This window comes from Falco punctatus, assembly GCF_963210335.1.
Source record: "Falco punctatus genome assembly, chromosome: 5".
In the NCBI taxonomy this organism is placed as follows: Eukaryota; Metazoa; Chordata; class Aves; order Falconiformes; family Falconidae; genus Falco; species Falco punctatus.
In genome coordinates, this window is record NC_137584.1 from 18,926,965 (window position 1) to 18,950,108 (window position 23,144).

Here is a 23,144-nt window from a genome sequence, read left to right on the forward strand (position 1 = left end):
TCTGAAAAGTTACTTATCAAAGATGGAAATATCCCATGCCCTATAAAACGTGTTAGTGCTTTGTAACTGTGTTGCCTGTGTTTTGGCATGGGACACAGTATAAAGCAGGCTGCAATAAGAAGCATTACACAAGCCTTTAAAGAGGATCTATGCCGGCCATATCTTATCATCTTCCTATGGCAAAATCACTACTGAAGCCTCGACCAGCTTCTCAAACACAGCAAATGCAGTTCATACTATCTGGTAGACCTGGTGACACAGCTGAGAAAAACTCTTCTGAGGTGTACCCTAATGCTTACATCACTTGTCCTTCAAAGGATCTATGCTTATGTATGGCCAGATGTTTTATTTTAATTTAATTTGGGTATGTTTACAGAAAAACATATGCCTGAAGGCTTAGGATGGAATTAGTGCATAGCATTCACTGGAATTCAAACAATTTATGTAAAGAGAGACTTTGTCCCTGTGCTTTGACAGAGCTGCCATGGAACTAGTTTGCACTTGGAAGAGGGAGTGTCAAGGCAGGTTGAAGGCTTAGCTGAGAAACCGAGCCTATAGTCTAATCTATAGCTGAACACAGCTGAAAATGACTGTTAATTAAACTGCAATTACTTTCTGACAGAATTTGCATGTCAATTGATGATAGAAGGGAACAAGCACGAAACTGATGCCTGGGATCACGGAACCATCCAGTCATGATGGCCCATGGATACAGAGCTGACTGGCTTTGGGATTACTGCAGCCTCTGTGAACTGGAATGCCTTCAGTAAGAAGGTGTTCAGAGGCTTTTCTTCATGACTGTTACTTGAACTGAAGCTGGGGAAAACTGACATATAAATAAAACACTTGTTTTCATAGGAAAAGGGATTCCTCCTGTGCCATTGACTAGCTGTTAGGTAGCACTCAGTTTAGCGTGACCTGCAAAGAAGAAAGAAAGTGTGATCCATGGGGAAGCCGGACAAGTATGAGAAGCAGAACAAATAGACAGCATGCAGGGACTGAGACCATGGGGAATGCTGGGTTTGCAGAAAAACAAGTTGCACAATTTTATGTGATAGAAATCACTCTGGAACACAGATATGCCCAAGGAGGATGGACATCAGAAAATTAAGGTTTTAAAAAGTAAATAATAGCTTTACAGTCTTCAGAATGATGCTCAGAAGACTGTAACAGTGCTAAAAATGATTGATGAGAGAGACCACAGAGAGATAATTGGGTGGCTGTTTTGTCTTAGCTTTTAAGACTAAAACCAAGAATGAGGAGAGAGGAGATGTGCTGCAGCATTGATCAGTCTGGTATTCACATTAAAAATCAAGAATAAAAACTTGGTAATAAGAGGCTTGGTTATTTTTTGAGGTACCTTAACCCTGCTTCTAGGAGAGTTTGTTGAGAAAAAGTGAGCTTTGCCTTTACATGTTAAAGAGAATTAGCAGGGAAAGATTAAAACTGTGGTCAAAACTATGATGCTGGTAAAATGCAGAAGAAAATCATGAGGTCAAAAGTGAAAACAATCCAGGACTAGGAGACAAAATAACTATATTGTATCCAATGAAAATAATAATAAAAGTTTTAGGTGAACTCAAAAATATTTTCTGATTTTTTTGGCCCCTCCAATTTTTGTGGGGTTTTGTGTTTATTTTTAGTTAAAGAGGGATATTCTAACTGTCACAGGCACAGAGTGGAGTTCTGCTCCGACAGAAGATCTGCTCATGACTGCTTTTTGGAATAGGACAGTTCCATCAGTTCACAAGGATGACAGACAACTTCATGACAAACAACTAAAGGAGAAAAGAAGAAATCTTGAGTAACTTTCGCTGAATACAAGGAAGTGAATATGGGCCCTACCTCAGTACCTTATAAGACACTGTGAAAGACACTAACTTATAATACACTGCATTGTATTTCCATCTCTGATGAGCAGTTTCAGGCAACCCAACAAAGATGGGATACTACAAACGGTAAAATAGTTCAAACTCTAGTGCTGGCCAGAACCTGAGAAATAAGCATCACATGAAGTACTTTCTTCTGTCAGCAAAGCGGTGCAATGTGGGTGGAAGAGTGTGTCTTTAAGAGGATCCAGACTAATACTAGCAGATTTAAAAGGTGACAAAATTTAATGGATGCATATTTCATGCCTAGAGACATTATGCCTGAAAAAAAAGACAATCATCATGTATTTTGTCATGAATGCTCATACAGGCAAAAGTGCAAAGTACACGGAGAATGCTTTGGTTACCCAAAGCAGAAAACTTTTCAGACTTGAGAAATCACAGCCCATTTTTAGAAAAGGTTGTGACAAACCCCTACAATTTTAAGGTCAAGAACAACATGGTCACAATTACCAGCCTCTGACAGCTAAATCACACCAGCAAGAACTGTGATAAGGTATTGACAGCAGATTTTACAAGGTGTAGCGTGCTGAAGTTCAGCATATGAGCTGATGAGTCACAGCACATGCCAGGATATTCAAATGGATGTAGTACCAAACAGGAATCACAAAACAACTTGTGACCCCCCTGGACTCCCTAGCAGCATCAGTAGTCCAAGCCATGCTGTAGATCAGCATACTGAACGGTACATGAAGCTTATTGGCATCTTTCAGGTTCCCATGGTGTGACTAATTCTCGTTAGATTTGACCCCAGGAAGTAAGACAATGATGCAGACTGCAATCAGATAAAGGAAGGAAAAGATGTAGAAAGACTGGATCCTGGAGGGAGGTACACAGATTGCAGGAAGGAAGAGGCTGGAAGTGCCACTGTGACAGGGCTGATGGGAACCTACCTGCAGCCACACCACCTTACTTAATTCAGTTTTACAAGCACTGACTCCTCTGACGTGATTATGCCCTATGCAGCACACAAAACAGGAACCATGCTGCCCACATACAGACAGAGAAAAAAACACAAGGAAGTCCAAATAGGACACAAAGGTCTGAGACCTGACCCTGATATGGGAAAAAAACATGGATGTGAACAAAAGTTCATCTTCTCCATTGTGATGGAAGACAATGGTTTCAGAGGTACGGATATGAGATGAACCAAGTGCTACACAATAAATACAGTGGTGACCCAGCTCAAGCGGTAACATTTTCATAAGTGCTTAAGTGAATATAATACATAAAAAATCCCAGATTAACCCTAAGTGTTTGCTATGTAGTGCAGCAGGCATATATCAATTACGTCTCAAAAACTACTATAGCCACATCTGCTCCACACTGCACCCCAGCTACTGAAAAGATGCTTCAGTAAGGCTGGTGCATTTTGCCTTTCTGCACCTGTCATTCTTCTAGTTCTGGAGCTGGCTCAGTCATTGCTAGCTTGCACAAGCAGACACCTAACTTGCTTTCAGAATAGAACTTACATTTTCAAAATAGTTATATGTTTTCTTCAAGAATTACTGGCACAGACTTTCTCATACCTATGTCATGTAGGAAACTGTAAAAAATTGTATTCAAGAGAACTAGTACACGTATCTATTTTTTCACAAAAAAAATTATATTCTGTTATTATACAAGATGATACGTCATTCTCCCATTTTGATCTATTATTGAGGAAGAATCTTATTCCTATATATTGCCCAATGTAGCCATTAGATTTTGGAACATATGTAATGGAAAATATAGTAGTAGACTACAGTGATCACTTATGATTTTGATCACTATGATTACGAAAAGGACCTGCAAGCTATCTCCAATCTCTAGGCCACAAAACACCAACCTAACATAAGATGAATTGAGCAAAACATTCAGGAGTCAACAACAACATCAAAAGCCCTTCATTGCTAGGCAATTCATAGGACAGGGCAGTGTTACAACACAGAACTAGTACACTATATGCACATTCCAATAACAGACCCAAATGGCACGTGTCGTAACCAAATGCTCATTGTCAAGATATCTTTAAGACAGATCACAAGTAGTAGTCACATGCTAGACAGATGAAACACCTTGATACTTTTAAAGAGAGATTATTTTTTATTTTGTGCTATAATTTTCCTCTGGTATGGCAGAGGAATTAAAATAATTTTTGATGAATTTCACTGGTGTGTATTGACTTAAAGGGACCATCTCATTACTGCATTACTGGTGAGAGAAAATAGGTAGGTAAATTAAGTAAGCCACTTACCACCTTGGAACATGTATCTTTTCTGCATCGGTGAGCATCTGACTTTGCAAAATGCAGATCTTCAGACCTTTAGTCTTTGTGGAAACTGCCACATGAATCCAAATTACTAGTTGGAAGAGAATTCACATCTTTTCTTTTGTGGCGATGAAGTTGATGTCAGGAAGGCATGAACCATCCTTCAAACCCATCAGGTGACAGTTACCTTGTTCTGATTCTGAAAACTGATCTCCAGACTAGAGTAAAAGAGCACTTGTTATTTCAATGCATCTTCTATTTTTTCTCTTCAGTTTCTGTTAAGAATCGGTGTTTCCTTTTTTTCTGCCCACCGTACAAATAATAGCACATATCTATCTATCTACCTGTGTATATTAATTTGCTTTAACCCTGGAGAACAAAAGTTCACAATAAAAACACCTACAGGGCACATCAATTAATTTATTGTCATCTATCTGAAAAATATTATATATAGATAGATAAAGATATACACACACATATATATATATACACACACACATATATATATGCATATATATATATAAAACGATCTACAACACTCTCTAAAATCATCATATGGCAGCAGCTTTTCCTTAGGAAAATTCTGGCACTGGTGAAATGGAAATAATTAAAATGAAGTCATTAGTACTTCATATCTGAAAAGTATTAATTGATTTTTCTCTCCTTTTCTGTATGATTAATTGTAAGTTTTAATGACTGTTTTTAGAATAAGAGAATAATTGTTTAGGAACTGTTAATGCTGTTGTTATGATCAAAGATTTGGCTCCTGAGGGTATTGATCTGGGACTCTAAAGACTGACTTGAGATCCAGGATTATGAACTTTACAGTGAGTATAAATGCTACAATCTCTAAATGCTCGGTAAGTTGTATTTTTTTATTTTTCCTAAAATGTTTTTCAGGAGGAGGAAGGCAACTATTTCTGACGTGTTTGAAAGTGGTGCTTGTGCAAAGACATGGCCTTAAGGGTACTGAAGGACACAAGTCCAGATAAAGGCATTTGATACATGTTACCTGCTCAGGGCTTTGAGTAACCTGATCTAGTGAAAGATGTCCCTGTCCACGCCAGGGAACTAGATGATCTTTGAAAGGTCCCTTCCAACCAAAACCATTATACAGTTCTATGATTCAATAATGTGAGAAAAGTTCTTTCCAATGTGGCCATTAATTTCCCAAGTTTACCTTAGCCTCTGAGTCCACGATAAGCTTGAATTTGCACTCAGTTCCTTCAGTTGTATTTTAGGATGACAAGGACATCCTTTTTCACAGTAGTTTTTGCATTTTACCATTTTGCTTATGATAGGCTATGCAAAAGGGCACTCATTCTTCATTAAGTACCCTAAGCTAAGAATTGGCTTCTGTTTCAAAGCATACCTCCTAGGACTAGCAACTGTGTTATTTTATCTACAAAAATCTAATCAGTCTAATACAAAAAGCTATTAAAAGCATTACTTGCTTTTACCTAGAATGTTCCTAAAGTTGATGGCATGCTATTTGAATGCATCTGTTAGCATACTGTATTATAGAAAGGACCTTGTTTGAGGTAGTAATGAAATTAAACTCTAGCTATTTTCTATTGAAAGGGCATTTTGATTCACTTCCCAGCTATCTTTCTGGAAGAAAGGAAGTATTCAAGAATGGGCAAAGAAGGAGCTTACCTGGGACAAGTATAATATAACAAAACAAGAAAAAAAGAGTTTAGGACTTTGCTGTAAAAGAATTCAGTTATCTCTTTTGACTGTGGTAGTATCTGGGGAGTCAAAGTTAGACCATAGACAAAGAGAGACACACAGAGATAAAGGATATGTTTAAACACCCAGATAAGCCAGGATTCAGCCTTTTTCCATCTAATATTGCCTGACCTCCCACAGTTTTTTGCACACAAATTCACAGGTAGGTACAGAGACTGATTCAAATCCAGAGGTCTCTGGAAAGTGAGAAGCTGAGAACATTTGGCACCCCATCACGTATCAAATAATCCCCTTTGTAAATACATGGGTCAAGCACAGGCAAAGTCAGCAACTTTTCTGCCAGCAGCTACACAAAACCAGCTCTTCACAGTCATAATCATGGTTGTCTAGCACAAGAAAAGCAGAGTCAGTCTTCGCTTTCAAGGGCTTCAGATAAAGAAGGACAAGATATATAAAGCTGAAAACACATGCTCACATTGGAGTGGCAGGACTGTTATTACATGGTGCGCATCTCTTCCCACCCTTCCTTTGTTGACCCCCACAATTTTTATATCTGGACAAAGTGAATTTTCTTACAGGAGAATAATATATTAAGATTTTTTTTTTTCATGTTAGCTGATTTTTTTTTCATGTTAGCTTGCTCATTTACATTATCTGAAAAATAGCTTAACAAACAAGTTGTATAATGGTAAGTAGTCTTCATTATCCCACAGTATTCACCATTTCAGAGACTTAAAAAGTCACATTTGATTATGTTATTGGTAAGACAAGAACTGTTATGGCTGCTTTCTTTGTGTTGCCTTCATGACACATGTTGGCTTGAGTTTTATGGGCTTATGTCAATAAATAAAAATGAAGAACCGTTTGGGTTCTATCTGCATTGTTTCAGAAGTCTTGCTCTTGTATGCTCTCTCTCTCTCCTTGCATTGGCAAAGCTGGAATGAGCTATCATGCCAGACAGGGGAAATCTGTCTCAGATTTTGTTTACTACTTAGAGTACAACCTGCATGAATAATACAGTTTGGAAGCTAGTTAATTCTAATTAAGAATGATATTTGCACATTCCTTTCTGAGGCAGAACTCAGGATGAAACCAGTCAAGAAAACAGCATCTGCTAAGCTCAAGAAGATCTTTGGTAGGCACTAAAACTTTTAATCTTCATGACAGAATATGTGTTTCCCTGTGACCTCAGAAATTAAACTCCCTTCTTTAGCAGAGCAGTCCTGCAGGTAGCGGGAGACACACATATGCCAAGGAATAGCACTTCCTCCCTCTGCAGTAATAAACATGCCTGAGAAGCATTGCAAAGAGGTAACTTAGGTCAGATTTCATACCTGATGACTTAATTGAAAGCCTGTCTTCATGCTACCCTAATCTTACATCTGTTTCCATGGAGATGCAGGTTTTGAATGCATTCATCCCTGAATTACTTCCACTCCTTTGTTATTAGGCAGGTGTGCAGCATGCAAGACAACCACGCCAGAGAAATTCTGCATGTTCACATTGCTCCAATGAATATGAGCCTTTCTGATATTTTGTAAGCTGCACTTTCAGGTGAGTCAACAGGGAGTATCCTTAAATGGATAACCATACACATAAACAAGAGCCTTGACTTACAGACTTAATAGTCCATATGGGGTACACCACATCTGAGGCCAATCTAAGAAATTTCAGAGTAGATGAATAAAAAATGTAATTCTCATTAAACCCCTTTTTATGATTTTTTTTTGGTTGTTGTTCTACAAGCAAACTTTCCCTGTGGCTGTGTCAGTGCCATTACTATGGTCTTTGTACAGCAAATTTTCCCCCTCCTTAGAGCTAAACTGCAAAATCTCCTTTTGCACTAAGCAGAGCTCCAGGTCCCACTTTCTGACACGAATCTCATAGGTCATCTCCTATGTCATTTCAGGATAGATTCAGAGAAGACATTTTAGAGAAGAATTAATCAATTCTGCTTTGATATAGTTCACATTTCCTTAACAGTTTATCTTGCAAATTAGTTATTGATTAGATTTTACTGACATTTGTAGTTGAGACCTGAACCAGGTGTTTTTTATGAGCAGTACTGTGATTCAATGCAAATCAGTGCAGCACTTTATAAAAAAGATTAAAGCTGAAAATTTAACAGCATGTACCAAATCTGCATTCAGAAACAAAAAGGTGCCACTACAGAGCACATAAAATTTCCCGGAGTGATAAAATGAAGATTCACAGCACACAATGAGTAGTATTTTCTCCAGGGTTGAAATATTCACAACTGAGAAGAAAGCAAGAGAGTAACTGGGTTGGCTGTAATTCAAAGAGGAACATATGAACTAAACGCTAGTTCAGTGGAGCTCTGGTCCTTGCTCCCTCCCCAAACATCCATACCAGAAGGTAATCAAATTGAAACAGAAGCAAGTAATGCCACAAGAGGAAGGGACACAGAAGGAATCATTTTTTTCACCATTTGTAGCCAATTACCTGGGACAAAACATCTGTCTAAGGCCTACAGTTTGCCCTGTTGAGTCGTTGAAGATATTGGTCAAACTCACCGGCTGACAGCCTAAGGCTTCTCAGCTTTAGTCCTATAAAATGATGTCACCACTACATATTTGACAGCTATAACTAGAAAATACTGAGTAGGATTTTAATCGTAGGATTTTAGTCATGGGTATTAAATAACTACAACTTCACACAAAGTAACAACATTAACAGCAATAGAAGAATATTTATGGATTATGGCTGTGAGTAATCACTTCAGTGCAGGTGATCCTGACTCACACAATGGTACAGCAAATTTTCTGAAAGGGATAAATACACATGAGACTTTTGTCTGATCTCATATCACTGAAATGCAAGAATATCCCTGCGAAGGTCAGTGGGTTTGTTCAGATGTAAAACAAGTGGGAGAAAACGCAGTTTCCTCCAGATACTGTGATCATCATTAATATGCAATATTCCCAAACAATGCCTAGCAAACTTCGAACAGTAGCTGCACATTTAAGTATCATAAAATACTTCGTGTTTACTAGTTGTTTTCTTTCCTGCATGCTGTTTGTAAGAGGTTATGAAGGATTAACTACACAGGAGACACAGAGATGCAGGGAAATGTAGCCAGTTGTTGAGTGAACCATCCACACATGAGCAGGACCCTTACTTGTGGCAGTTCCCTGCCTAAAACAACAGGCTGCATCATCTGCTGGGTATTAATTTTTAACAGCAGACCTTTGAAGTGATTTCAAAGACATGAGGTGATTAAAACAGATAGAGGAAGCCAAGGGAGAGGCTGGAACACAGGGATGGATGGGCTGGGGATTGCACGCAGGAACCCGGCCAGCTGACCTGCTCCCAGCTAACACCATACACTAACACAACAGTCTCCCTCCAAGACTGTAGTACTTGCTGCTTTCAGGCAGTCAGTGCCTGCTGGTTTGTTTCATAAAGAAAAATGTTCTTAACTGCTCATGACCTCCACCTCGTGAGCACGGCAGACCCTGACTTGCCCGGCTCTGAGGGGTGAAGGAAGCATCCTGAGGTGCTCAGGAGTAGTAGCAGAGTGAACCAGGTTTAGGAGAAATTGCTCATCTGCAGGAACTGCATCTGGGGCTAGCTGTGAATTGTCCGTGACTGATATAACTCTAGCTGAGAGCAAAAATATTCTTTGGAATAAGTACACAACATATCCCTCGCATCCTCTGAAACTTATTCTAAGACATCTTTCCACAGAATATTCTTAATACAGAGTGGAAAGCAAGTAATCATTTCCTTCTATTTCAGAAACAAGTTTAATGCAGCTGCAGTGTTGCAGCAGCAATTACAGAAACATTAGTGATACAATTAAAGGAACTTTTGGAAAGTTTTATCCATTACCTCACAAACTCATGAAAAAATCTCATTATTAGCATAGTCGGCATTAGCAAGCTACACTTTTGAAAAAAGCAATGCTTAGAAATTTTAACTGCCCAAATTGGTATTGTGTTGTGGCTGGAATATCAATAAGGTGCGAAAAGCCTTTCAGAGCATCTAAAACTAAATCTAAATTAATTTAATTTAACTGATGTGTCAACTAACATTTAATTAAAGGACCATGTACTATTTGGAGAGAAAAAAGGAAGGACTATCTCATGCAGTTCCAGCACAATGCTATTAATTTCCCACTCAGAACAGTGTAAACTTTAAATACTCATTTATTATTTGATTTCCCTCATTTTGCTTCATTTTGATTTTGTGCCTGACTGAATAAGAGGGTTTGGGTTCTTTTTGGGGGTGGGGGAGTGGTCTGGAATAATTTTGTGGAACACTTTTGATGTTCTGTGGAGCAACAGCAGTTCATAGACACAGGCTGAATGATGCTAAATTAAATCAGGAAACATTAAATCTGTCAAAATAAGATCTCAGAGCAAACTTTGTACCCACAGAGCTGGCTTACATAGACACAGTCTGCAGAAGATAAAACAAAGTTGCAAAATGCACAATGCAGCTTGCACATTAAACCCAAAAGTTAGCATAAATAAATACTGTGCATCCCTTGAGGATACTCTTTTAAGGAAGACAGATTGTCGCGTGAGAAGAATAGTGATAGCTCCAAATGCAGGAGCAGGTACAGCTTCAGGCTTCATGCAGGAAGGGGAGAACTGAGGTTTCCCCCTCTCCTACCTGCATAATGCCTTTCTGCCTCCTGTGCCCCATGCTGGGGACATGCCCGAGGCTGGGCGTTGCATGCAGGGTTGGGAATGGGACACACCATACGGGGCTGCTGCTCAAAAGTGCAACTCCTCAAGCTTCAGCGGAGCCACAAGTATGCTGGCAGGCTACGCAGCAGCCAGCTGTTGACAAGTGCCCAAAATCACAGTGCAGTGGAAGAGAGGTGGGATCACAGAAGACAGGCCCAAGTCCTGCTAGGCATGTGGAAAGGCAGCTCCTTTAGAATTCCAACGAGGCTCACAGCATAATTCAGGCTGGAAGTGACCTCAGGAGGTCCCCAGTCCAACCTCCTGCCCAAAGCAGGGTCAGTTATGGTGTCAGGCCAGGTTGCTGAGGGCTTAAGGTGGGTCTTAAAAACCTCCAAGGATGTAGATGGCACAACCTCTCTGGGCAAACTGCTCTACAGCTGGGCTGTCGTCTTGGAGTAAAAGTTTCTCCTTAAGTCTAGTCTGAACCTCTTTTATTTCAGCTTACGTCCTTTGTCTTTTGTCCTCCTTAGGTCACACATGTTGCTGTGTATCTACTAACAAGCAGTAACACCATTCTCCTTTGGAAAGCAAAAACAAGGAAGGTCTGATAGTAACACACTAAATCTTCCTTCATTAATCTGCACGGTTAACAACTACTTTGTGTCTTTAATCTGTTCAACAGAACAATGATACCAGAGCTGGGAAGGAAACCTGTTTTCCATCTCTGATTTCTTGATATTTAGGAGTAGATTTCAGTTCAAAACCAAACAAAAGGTGAAATCTTTCTAGTAAAAGAAGTTTCAAAATTATACTTACCAAGCCATTCCAGTCAATGATGTTTGACTGTTGTTTATATTTACTGTCTTGTACATGCAGTCTTATTTGAAAGCTAGTGCTCGTTTTGAGCTTGATGGTCTGGAATATCTCCACTTCCAGGATGACTGAACACAGTGGTCAAGCTGCTTCAGAAAATTTTTCTAAAACTTTTCAATCTGAGAAATTCACAGAAATAGATAACCCCAGAGGAGCAAAACGAAAACGAGAAATGAAATAAATAAAAAAAAATCATTCCAGGGTATGGGTGTCTCCTCCCAAAACATTTTCAGCTAAAAATCCCTGACTAGCTACAGTCTTGACAGTTCATATTCAGTCCAGTTATGATATTTGTTTTAAGGAATGATTAGATTTTTTTTTTTTTTTAAATTGCCAAGATGCAAGTTAAGAAGATTCACTCATGCAATGATGTATTGATAAAGATATAGGTGCATGGGAATAGTTTAATAGCATGATAAACAACAAAAATGGACAAATAGTAAAACTGATAAACAAAAGCCAAAACCAGTTTGTTTTTGAGTATTGCTGATCCCATATAGCCACTCAGTTCAAAGTGCTTTAAAGTCCTCTGTTGTAATCAGAGGGGTGCTTAGCAGTTTAAAAAAAAAAAAATCTCTCTTCTGAAGGATTTCTTACCGATTGCCTTAAAATGTATCCCCAGCCTTTTACTGCTTCAGTGACCCTGGGTACAATATGCAGATCTGCAACCAAAAGAAATTTGTTACAAAGAAGGAAAAAGAAAGCAAAGTGTCTGGTTTTGAAATAAGCTCCACAGTGATGGTTGTGTTTATCGGCGCCAGCTCAGCTTTTCGCAAGGGCATGCAGCACATCCTTGCCTAGCCAAGCTTAGCCTCTGGCTTGCAGCAGGTATTTCAATCACTTGTTCAATTAGTGCAGCCACTCCCCCAGCATGGCTCAACAAAAAACTCCTTAAAACATTGAGACTACCAGCAGAGTCTTGGTGATTAATTTTACATCTTTTGTGCAACGTTAGCAAGAAGAGCTGTGGCTTCCAGGAGCTGGAGGTGCCAGGTCCCCAGGGGGAGTTACCAGCCCTAACCCCTGTGCCATGTCTTCCAGTGAGATACCTGCACCCAGGCACAGCTCAGCCCTCCTCACTGCTCTGATCTCAGTCTCTTCATCAGTTGTTAACAAGGTTACCTTGAATTTGGCCCACCTGGTAGCTATTCCACAGAGGAATCTGCCTCTGTCTGTGGCTGGCAAGAGAACCCCTGGCTGATGAATGAGTATGGTGAAACCCATCCTGCTTCTGTAGAAGGTGTGTATATCTTCCACCATACTTTCTGTGTGGTTTGTCCAGGAGCCCCCGTCACCCTGCTCACTTCCATAAGGAGCACCAGCAGCCTGCCTCCTCCCTACAGCACGGCATTTACTGTGCTCTCAGTGCCACGAGGAGAAGCAGCCACGTGGATCTCTAGCATCTGTCAGCTCATTTTCCCATCTTGGCAGAAAACTGTGACAAAAAAAAAAATCAAATACCAGAGTGGAATTAATCCTATAAATATTAAGCAATATTGCTTTAAAAGAAGAGAAATAAATAAAGAATTACCCTTTTATTGCCATGGTAGATTTCTTATAGGAAAATTAAATACACTAAGAGCATCATTGAAACTGAACAAGTACAAATCTTCTTAGTTAAAATATAAAAAAAACCCCAAGATCTTTATTCAGAGCTGCACTGCTGCAAGTGCTTCAAATTAGTGATTGATGTTAAAGGAGATTTACACAGCACAGTTGTTCTTGTCTTTTTCACAAGCCTGTAAAGTTAGACCAATTTAAATAAGTTACAGAAGTAGTTCAGCCAAATGATGAAGCAGGAGAAGTCCTCTGTCCTGAAGGTTATAATGCATATCACTGAGAACATGAAAAAATGGATACATTAAGGAACAATTTAGGATTTCTTACCAGCTAGACAGAAAGGAAATGAGGCTGCAGCAGCAGGCTGTGGAGCGGGCACAGGGAAGTATTGCAACTTGTCCCTGGCAAGGTGCAGAGAGGTAAATGGAAATGGGTGGTTTTTTCTTTTCTTTTTGCAGTGGGATGACTATGTACCGGGAAGAGCAAAATGAATGAGAAACCAGATCAGCTGATGTACCACCAGCACAACACCCATTTTATTCACATGAATCCAAATGTTTAAGCCTCAAAAGCCAGCCTCATTTTTGTCTGACTGGGAAGTCACTGGAGTCCGGTCAGCTGTCAGTATTATGGTTTTCTGACCATTTAAATTCTGGTTTTGGTCACACCTAAGGGGTCTGGATCTTGCTGGCAGAGAGAGAATCATCATTGCTCTCACATCTCTGCCTTTAGAGTTTCTCAGTTAAGCTTCCCTCCGTTTATTGGATTCAAGGTACCTGGCTGGTCCATCTATACCTGGTCTGCATGTGTCCCTGTTTGATGCATGTGGTTTGCATGAAGCTAAGGGAGAACCAGCAGCTCCTCAGGATTACTCCTGTAGGAGCACCACTGTTGAAGATGAGCAATCAGGTAGCAAAACAGATAAGGACAAAAAAAGAGGTGCCTGTTGATAGAGAAATTTAATCAGGGGAAGAAGGAATCCTGCCTTTGATTGTTGCATCCAGCTCTGCTTCTTTATTTTACCTTGGAGGACAAATGAAAGATACAAAAATGCGGTTGTGTGGCTTGTTTAGAAATCAAGTCTTAGCTGGCTGCAGAAGAAACCTGTGGATGAACTACTGAATCTTAATCTCCCAAGCGCTACTCCAGTCCTTCATTTAAAAATACTGCCCATCCTGAAAATCAGGACTTGGAACTGCCCTCTTTTGGGTGTAAATCAGCATGAAAATTGCCTCAGTGTTATTTAAATGTAGCAGCTGTGGGCTCTAGTATTAGCTGGAAGTAATGAATACATTATTAACTGTGTTTTATAGCAAGCAAAATCCATTCATTCACACTACTTTTATCTTATGATTCATCTGTAGTTTTTAATCTATACAGGGAATATGCATCATGTACATGAAAAAAAAACCAACAAACCCCACCAAAAAGATGTTTGAAAAACTCTGTCGTCACATCCTCTTTTTGATACTCTTTCTTCTGGTGATCATCCTTTTATGCCTGCACCATCACTATACTGAAAGTAACTTAATTATATGTTTCCTAAGTATCATTTCATATCATTGATTACTAGCTAAAGCAAACCTCAAAAACCACTCTGTCCTTACTTTTGAAGGTCAGTAAGGAACAATCTGCAAAACCAGGGCTGTTTATTATACCTTTTATTCTGAGGCATTTGACTACCTTGCCAGGTCAAACAAATAAGTATTAAATATTGATGTATTGTTTATTTAATACTATAAACATTATCTATATACAGATATCATGGGATACAGTCAGATATCACACGAAAACTGCTGTCAAACCAATACACTGATACTGAATCTCAGAAACTGTGGATAGCTTAGATGTGTTTTGTCATCTTTTCTGTGTCTGTACTTTTGCCAGCGATAAAGGACAGTAATACCTGAGCAGGCTGTGAGCTATGGTACTTCAGATACTTTAGCAATCTCATTATAACTGCAAAATTGCACATTTCTCCGAGATGTCATTAAGTAGTGACACTGGTGCTACACCGTACCCACAAATGCATAGGTAGCAGTGCGGGGAGAGAAGAAATTCCTTTTGGGAATGAGGGAAAACTGAAGACCAGGTCTTTTATCACGATTGTATGCATGAAATTTTTATCAGACGAGAAACACCATAGACCAGACCTGCTTAAGACTTCTCAGAAATGATTACATGGACAAAGCTATTAACTCACTGTGCTCATGAGGTCAGATTCCTATTTCTTCATGTTTTATGTCGCTTCATGTTTTCCAAAGCCACTGGTTCCTTCTCTGGCCTCTTCAGCACTTCTACCTGTCTCAAGAGATCTCCTACCTGAAAAGGGACTTAAAAAATATTGGTGGGTGGAGACTCATTTGCTTTTCCCCTTTTTATGATCATCAGCAAGGTGTTTCAGTTTCTCAAGCAGCCCACTTGCCAACAACAGAAATCTCACTGAGGCCTGATGTGGTCATTCACCAACATCAAGAGAAAAGATTTTGGGACTGGTTTTTCTAACTATTTCATCTGACGATGCATGAGCTAGAACAGGATGCAGGTCTTTTACCTCTAGATTTGAGCTCCACACTTAAAATAAAGAAATGGAAACAATTACAGGGAGGATAGGGGATACCTACAGAGTGTTTGGACCGGGGTTCATCCAGTGTCTGGGAAGCACTAAAAACACCAGGTGAGGTCCCCCCCTCCAGTGCGCACTGGGCACCGTGCTGGCACAGCCTCTGCCTTGCCTCGGTGGTGCTTGGCACGGGCACACTCAGCTCTCTGCTCATGTAAGTAACAGAGGGTTGTAGCTTTTGGCATTTTCTGAGACTCACATTTAAAGATTAAAGATGTAGGTAAGCATGATGCTCTGTCCGAAATGCTAGCCTGGGCTTCACAATATTTTTAGTTGTTACCTTCTTTTGTTTGTCACTTCAAAGGGCTGCAAATTTGCCTTGCTGCTGGCAGGGAATGAAAACATGACAATGTACATTTTGGCTGCCATGGGCAGGTGGATAGACTAATATGTCTTTCTCTTCTCTGATTCTTTCTCCCATTTAATTAAGAGATTTCTAGATGTGCATGCAAACATTATATTATAAATGCTTTGACCCACATTTCCTCTCACATTAAAAAAAAAAAAAATCTAAAGAGTTCAAGGGCATAATGGCTCTTGCTTCACAACTAAGAATAAAAAAGTATTCAATTACTTGTGAAGGAACATGCTAAAATATGCTTAGTGGTATATTTGAGACTTAAGGTAGCTAAAATTTGCAGAGTCATGTCTTTTTTGTTTCTATAATTTTGGAACCCAAGGCAGTCATGGTAATGAAAGGAGTTATTTAAAATTAAAAGGAAGAAGATTTATTAATTAATAAAAAGTGTTTGGTCTTGGGGAATGAAAAATTAAGATATTTTTTTTTTACAAAAAAGAAACATATATTATTTCTGTTCTAATTTACATATTTAATTTTTTATTTAATTTGTTTATTAATCAGACTTTCTAAAATGTGCCATTTAAAGATACCAATGAATTTCTGATGTTCTTTTGAAAATAAGCTCTCTAAGTTTTATCCATGTAACCAAAATTCAGTAAGTTATTCTCTGGAAAGGTGCCCCCTGAAGTGCAGACTCGGGTGTGAATCCCTGGTCTCTCAGTATGTGACTGAAGGCATTCTTTCCAAAATGACACAAGTAATTTTCAGGCTTTACAGATTTTTAAAAGTATTTATCTTTGTCCCTTAAAAATCTGTAAGAGTTGAGCTTGAGTTTTTTCAAGCTATGCTTGTCTGCAAAATGTAAGGAGTAAGTCCAGATACAGTGCTTATCCCCCTCCCCCCCAAAAAAAAACTATCACTTGGGTTTCAATTTCCAAATTGCTGCCATGATTTTTAACATTTTGCTTCAAAACTGAGCATGAGAGGTTTATATCTGCTGTTGTTTATTTCTTTCTGTTGCTGCTAGGTCAGTACAAACAGATGTGTGCCAGACCATGCAGTGTATATCCTAGGGTAGCGCTCACTCTTTGTGGAGAGGTTTAATAGTGCTTGCTCAAGGAAATGCAAATGAAATAAATGTTGATTGAATTCAACCTGTCAACTATCAACTTCATTTACTATTAAACTCTCAAGGTTATGAGATTAACTTTGTTATAAATAATTGATCTGAAAATAATTCAGACAAATTATTGGCTTGTGAACTGAATAAAATATTCCATATTAACCTGAAGATTATAGACTGTATGTTTTAATCTACTGAGAAAGTAATCTCTTTTGAATTGTAGATCATTGTTGAATATATTTGATGTCTTTAGAGCTGACCAAGCTGGAAAGTAAGTGTGTGTGGGTATCAATATATGAATATATATAACCTTCAAAATACTATCACTGTAACAAGTGATACTCCTCAGGAAAAATATATTTCGGTATAGATTATCTTTTAAAAATCCTGCAAAGGAGTGAATGTAATAATGTGATAAACAGTGGGTTAAACACTAGTCTATGAAAAGTGGGTTTGAAGACCGGTGTAAGAGGTGCCACTTGAGCCCACAGGTTTTCAGCAGAGAGCTAAAACCACTGTGTAGTGCAGAAGCACCAATAGAAGAAAAAGTATGAACATGTGTATGAGGGTCAAAGATGCCCTCTGGATTACTCTCATTTCCATTTGTTTTTGTTCTCTGGCCATGTCTGTGGAGTGGCTGGGAAAAAAAGGACAAAAATGCTGCAGGCAAAAATTTCATTCTGTTTATAATCTTCTACGGCTTCAATAGTTTATTGTTTGAGCAGTTTTTATTGCTCTAAGTCTACACACCGTGTATGACAAAAGTATAAGGAAATTAAGTTTAAAAAACTCTAGTTTGTGGGACATCCATTCTTGAAATCTGCAGAGGGAGGCACGCTTCTCTCTTGCACCTTGCGTCTTCCCAGCAAGTGAGGACACTCTTTTAGATGTGTTGTTTGTGATCCTGTCTCTGCCCGATCACTTGAAGCATCAAAGTATGATGGCATGATCCCTTGGACAACAGCAGAGAGGCTCTGCTGTGAGTTACTGGGCTGAAAAGAGATTGTGTACAGTGACATTTCTCCAGAATATTCCCATCAACATTATGAATTTGCTTCAGAATTTGCCTCTGATCTCCCAAGATTTCTTTTCCTCCAGCTCTTGTGTGTTTTTCCCCGAACCCTTGCGCTGCTCAGAAGAGGAGGAGCAGAGGATATGGACCTTGAGCTGTGCACAACACCTTTACAGCACTTCTCTGGCTGACAGGCTTATCAGTATGGAGAACAAGGATATGGCAACAACTTGCTTCCCTATGGCCTATATTGATCACTGTAATGCTTTTAAGTAGGGAAACCATCACGAGGAGTTTCTGAGAGCATCCTGGCCCCAAGCCCTGGCTGCCTCATTGACTTGTCCACTTAAAGACTGAGTCCTCTGCATCGCTTGGATGCAGGCACCTCCAGCCTTCAACAAACTGTAAGCGCCAGCTGTTTGTCCCACCTTAGAAAGCACTGAGGGGTTTTTTTTACTTTGAGGAGTGAGGAGAACAGAACAATCGTAAAGACCTTGGTTGATGGGTTTGAAACTGAGTTTATTACACAGAATTATAGTTAATTTTGTGCGTGGGGACTACTTATTGACAATCTATTACAATATAGCCCCCCACTACTGGATAAAAAATAGCTGGGTGCTTCAAATACAGCGTGAAAGTTGGTAATTTTTCAGATACATAAGGAAAAGCTGTTTATTATATACAAAGATCTGCAACATTGAAAGTGACAATTTTACAGGCACTTAATAGAAGCAAGATTTTTGTTAGGGTGTGCTTGTGCTTGGCAAGACCCAGATTACACACCTAGAAATGGAGTCTCCAAGTCACTCATATTATTGGTAAATTCAAGGCAGTGGAACTGGACAGAAGTAAAATGATGTCCAGTTTCACTGCCTTGAGGTCTGCACTCACAGCTACTCTGGCATGTGAGCCTTGGGCTTCACATCTGCTGAAAGGGGATGACAGCTCTAGCTTAGCTATGAGAAATTCCTGGAGATTCACGTAATTCTGCCGTAATTCTAATTATTTTAGTTTTTAACAATGTTTTGTCAAAAAGTGGTACATCTTGACTTTCAGTAATGAATGGCATGGAAGTACTTTCAGAAATCCCCAACCCATACAGCCATCAGTCTTGTCCTCATTTGGCTATAGGTATAGCTTCCTACTCTATCCAACTGAAACGACGAGAAAATGAAAAGGTTCATGTTTTTTTTAATAGTTACCTACCGATGCTGAAATGCTGCAGACAGAGTGGCTGGCAGGGTAAGTTCAGGTTAGACCTAAGTGAGGAAAACTAAGGAATAGAGAAGAGATGGGAACTACCATGACTTTTCTGTGTGGGAACTGCAAAAAGGCTTGACCTCAATTAACGAAGGTTAATTTTACATGTATTAATATGTAAGTAAAAGTTCCTGTACAAGTAGGAGCCTTGGTATTATGCATGCAGGTACATGCATGTGTGCCTGCATACACACTGCCACAACCCCAACCATCAAAGGTTTTGTATGTGGTAACTGAGTAACCGCCTCACAGCTCTATAACCTCTGTCTTTTGCACTTTTCACTTCCTCTCTTCCTTTTCATTTCCTTCCTCCATTGAGTCTAAATATAGACCATAAGCTGTTCAGAAACACTACTGGGTTTCCTACTGGGTTTTCAAAGGCCCTGAGCAAATATTCAGGACTCAAAATCAATTTCTCACGAGCCATTCAGTAGTAGCATGCACTCATGCATGGTGTTGTCTGAAGTTAATTCTCATAAGCAATGTGGTGGAAGTGATTTTTCAATAGCAGTTACAAGGCAAGAGGTAGGCAAACAGATTTCTGAAGGATGTTTCATGTAAATAGGAAATTAAGCTGGAGATGGAAGGAGGAAAAAGAAAAGACTATTGAACCTGGTATCGCTAGCAAGGCAGAATTAACAGGAAGGCAAACAAATCCAAAATGTCAGCACAAGAAAGTGATACAAGGCTCTGAAAGAAAACATGGGATGCGAGCACAGCTGACCATACCCTGTTTAATTTTTGGTCCAGCTTATTTCTACCTATATTTTATTCCAGAAATTTTACAATCAAGTGATACTGGCTTTGATCCTTTCTCTGTTGTTTGAGTGGATCCTTGGTCCCGTAGAAGGTGCAGCAGTTCTGCTAACATTGATGCAGCCACAAAGCAGCTTTGAGACCTCAATTTACAACATTTCACTCAACATACCTGATGTCAGCATTTTGAAAAAAGGTGTTCTAAATTTTGAAATGAGAAATGTTAATAACAGTATGAGCCAGTGAAAACAAGAACACAGGAATGAGCTGAGCTTTAAAAGAAACATTTTATTTGGTAAAAAATAAAAGCAATAAATTATTTCAAGACAGTTTTGGTTTGTATCTGTACACACACAGTATATCCAAAACATAGCTGCTACGCAACCCAGGAACTCAGTCTTAAAAAAAAAAAAAAAAAAAAAAAAAGGATTTACACATCAAGTAAGAATTTTAAATGAAACCAGCACAGTCTTTTACATCTGTCAGTATTGAAACCAAATTGATGGAATTCTAGCCCCTGCCCTGCCACTCCAAACTACTCAGATATATCCCTTCTGGGTCTTGTGTGTTTGTAGCACCTCTCATGCTTCTTTTGCATTGTCTAGGTCAGTGTTTCTCAGCTTTTTTTTTTTTTTTAATCAAACAGCACCTGGTTATTATTTTTCCTGCAGCACTGGTGTTCCAGCTTTCACTTTCAACTGGTAAAAAGCACATTATGAATGTTCACTTATGACTTTATCTTCTGGTTTTACTTGCTTCCTTTGCTGTATGTGGAAATAAGTGCAAATGCTTTTTTGTTTGGCTTGGTTGTTTTTTCAGTACTTTGAATTCTCCACTTCCATCTCCCCTTTTGAAATCTTATGGATCACCAGGGATCCACAGACCCTGCACTAAGAAAGTCTGCTCTAAACTCTGAAACCACTATAATGACGTATTAACACCAGCGTGTATGACATTTGACAGAAACATATGAGACACAATGCCTAAATGTGGTGTGGTCAAAATCAGACATGACCCAAAGAAAACAATGAAATTGTCAAGTCAACAGTTTCCCAAAGTACATGAGCTAGGACTACACTGAGATTATTTTTACACCAAAATCTAACAAAAGACATATGCCTGCTGTTATGCTTTATCCTGGGACTGCCTCATTTAAAAAGCTAAGCATGTGTTTAATGCCTTGTTGGATCAGTTTCAGTGTTGTTCAAGAGCTTGGGAAGCTGTACACAATCAGTCTGAATTCTGAGCATGTTGATTGTTAAATGAGGCAAGAACAGATGTGCAACAGGCATGTAAGAGTCCTGTGTTTGAATGCTAATAAATGAGTAGCATTCATTTCTCAAGCACAATAAAATATTGCCACTGGTGTTTTGTCTTTGAAATATTTCTACTTCAACTGTCATAAATGTCTGTTTTGGAGAGAAAAGAAGCAATTTTTTCCCAGCTGTATTTACATACGGAAGCAACACTATCAAAATAAACATACGTCACGGGCCTTTCATCAGTAATGAATCCTTTCCCTCCAGCTACCTTTTGCCCTTATCCAGTGAATCTTTAGTTGAAGTAACACATGTGATGGGACAAAGATGAATAGTCTTCACAGCAGCTTCTTCTCAAGGGTTGTCCAGTCATTTTCAGTAAACCAGATTCTCTTCCAGCAATATACAGATATTTTTTAAAAATACACAAAGATATATATGGGCAAAAGGAGAGTTGATGACCTTTGGAAGAAGGCGAAGGCAACTCAGGACTACAAGGATGCCATGAGGTTATGCAGGGCTAAAATTAGAAGGGCCAAAGCCCAACTAGAATTTAATCTGGCTACCACTGTTAAAAGACAAGAAAAAATGTTTCTAGAAATACATTGGCAACAGCAAGAGGGCTAAGGAGACTCTCCATCCTTTATTGGATGCAGGGGGAAACATAGAGACAAAGGACAAGGAAAAGGCTGAGGTACTTAATGCCTTCTTTGCCTCAGTCTCTAATAGCAAGACCAGTTGTCCTCCAGGTACCCAGCCCCCTGAGCTGGAAGACAGGGACAGGGAACAGAACAAAGCCCCCATAATCCAAGGGGAGATGGTCTGAAACCTGCTACACCACTTAGACACACACAAGTCCATGGGGCTGGATGGGATCCACCCAAGGGTACCGAGGGAGCTGGCGGACGTGTTCACCGAGCCACTTGCGATCGTTCATCAGCCGTCCTGGCTGACCGGGGAGGTCCCAGCTGCGTGGCAGTTAGCCAGCGTGATGCCCATTGACAAGAGGGGCCAGAAGGGGGGTCCAGGGAACTGCAGGCCTGTCAGCCTGAACTCAGTGCTGGGGAAGGTTACGGAGCAGATCTTCCGGAGTGCCATCATACAGCACATGCAGGACAACCAGCAGATAAGGCCCAGTCAGCATGGGTTTAGGAAAGGCAGGTCCTGCTTGACTAACCTGACCTCCTTGTATGACAAGGTGACCCACTTAGCAGATGAGGGAAAGACTGTGGATGTTGCCTACCTAGACTTTAGTAAAGCCTTGACACCGTTTCCCACAGCGTTCTCCTGGAGAACCTGGCTGCTAATGGCTTGGATGGGCATACTGTTTGCTGGGTAAAACACTGGCTGGATGGCTGAGCCCATGAAGTGCTGGTAAATGGAATTCAGTCCAGTTGTTGGCCAGTCACAAGTGGTGTTCCCCAAGGTGCAGTACTGGGGCCAGTTCTGTTTAATATCTTTATCAGTGGTGCGGATGAAATGATCAAGTGCACCCTCAGTAAGTTTGCAGATGACACTATGTTGGGGAGGGAGGGAGTGTTGATCTGCTTGAGGGTAGGAAGGGTCTGCAGAGGCATCTGGACTGGCTGGATTGATGGAGTGAGGCCAGTTGTATGAGGTTCAACAAGAAGTGCCAGGTCCTGCACCTGGGTCACAACAACCCCATGCAACACTACAATCTTGGGGAAGAGTGGCTGGAAAGCTGCCTGGGGGAAAAAAAACATGGGGGTGTTGGTCAACACCTAGGTGGGCATGAACCAGGACTGTGCCCAGGTGGCCAAGAAGGCCAAGTGCATCCTGGTTTGTATCACAAACAGTGTGGCCAGCAGCAGGACAAGGGCAGTGATCGTCCCCCTGTACTTGGCACTGGTGAGACCGCACTTCAAATCCTGT

General features: G+C 39.9%; 1 protein-coding gene across 1 annotated transcript in view; it reads right to left on the bottom strand.

Moving 5' to 3' along the window:
- The window catches only part of FAM83B (family with sequence similarity 83 member B), a 107,227-nt gene continuing 84,083 nt past the window's right edge, over positions 1-23,144 (bottom strand). Inside the window, exon 4 of the mRNA XM_080388110.1 lies at positions 1-23,144. This exon is cut by the window's right edge and continues 7,250 nt beyond it. The gene's annotated coding sequence lies outside the window, so the exon portion shown is untranslated.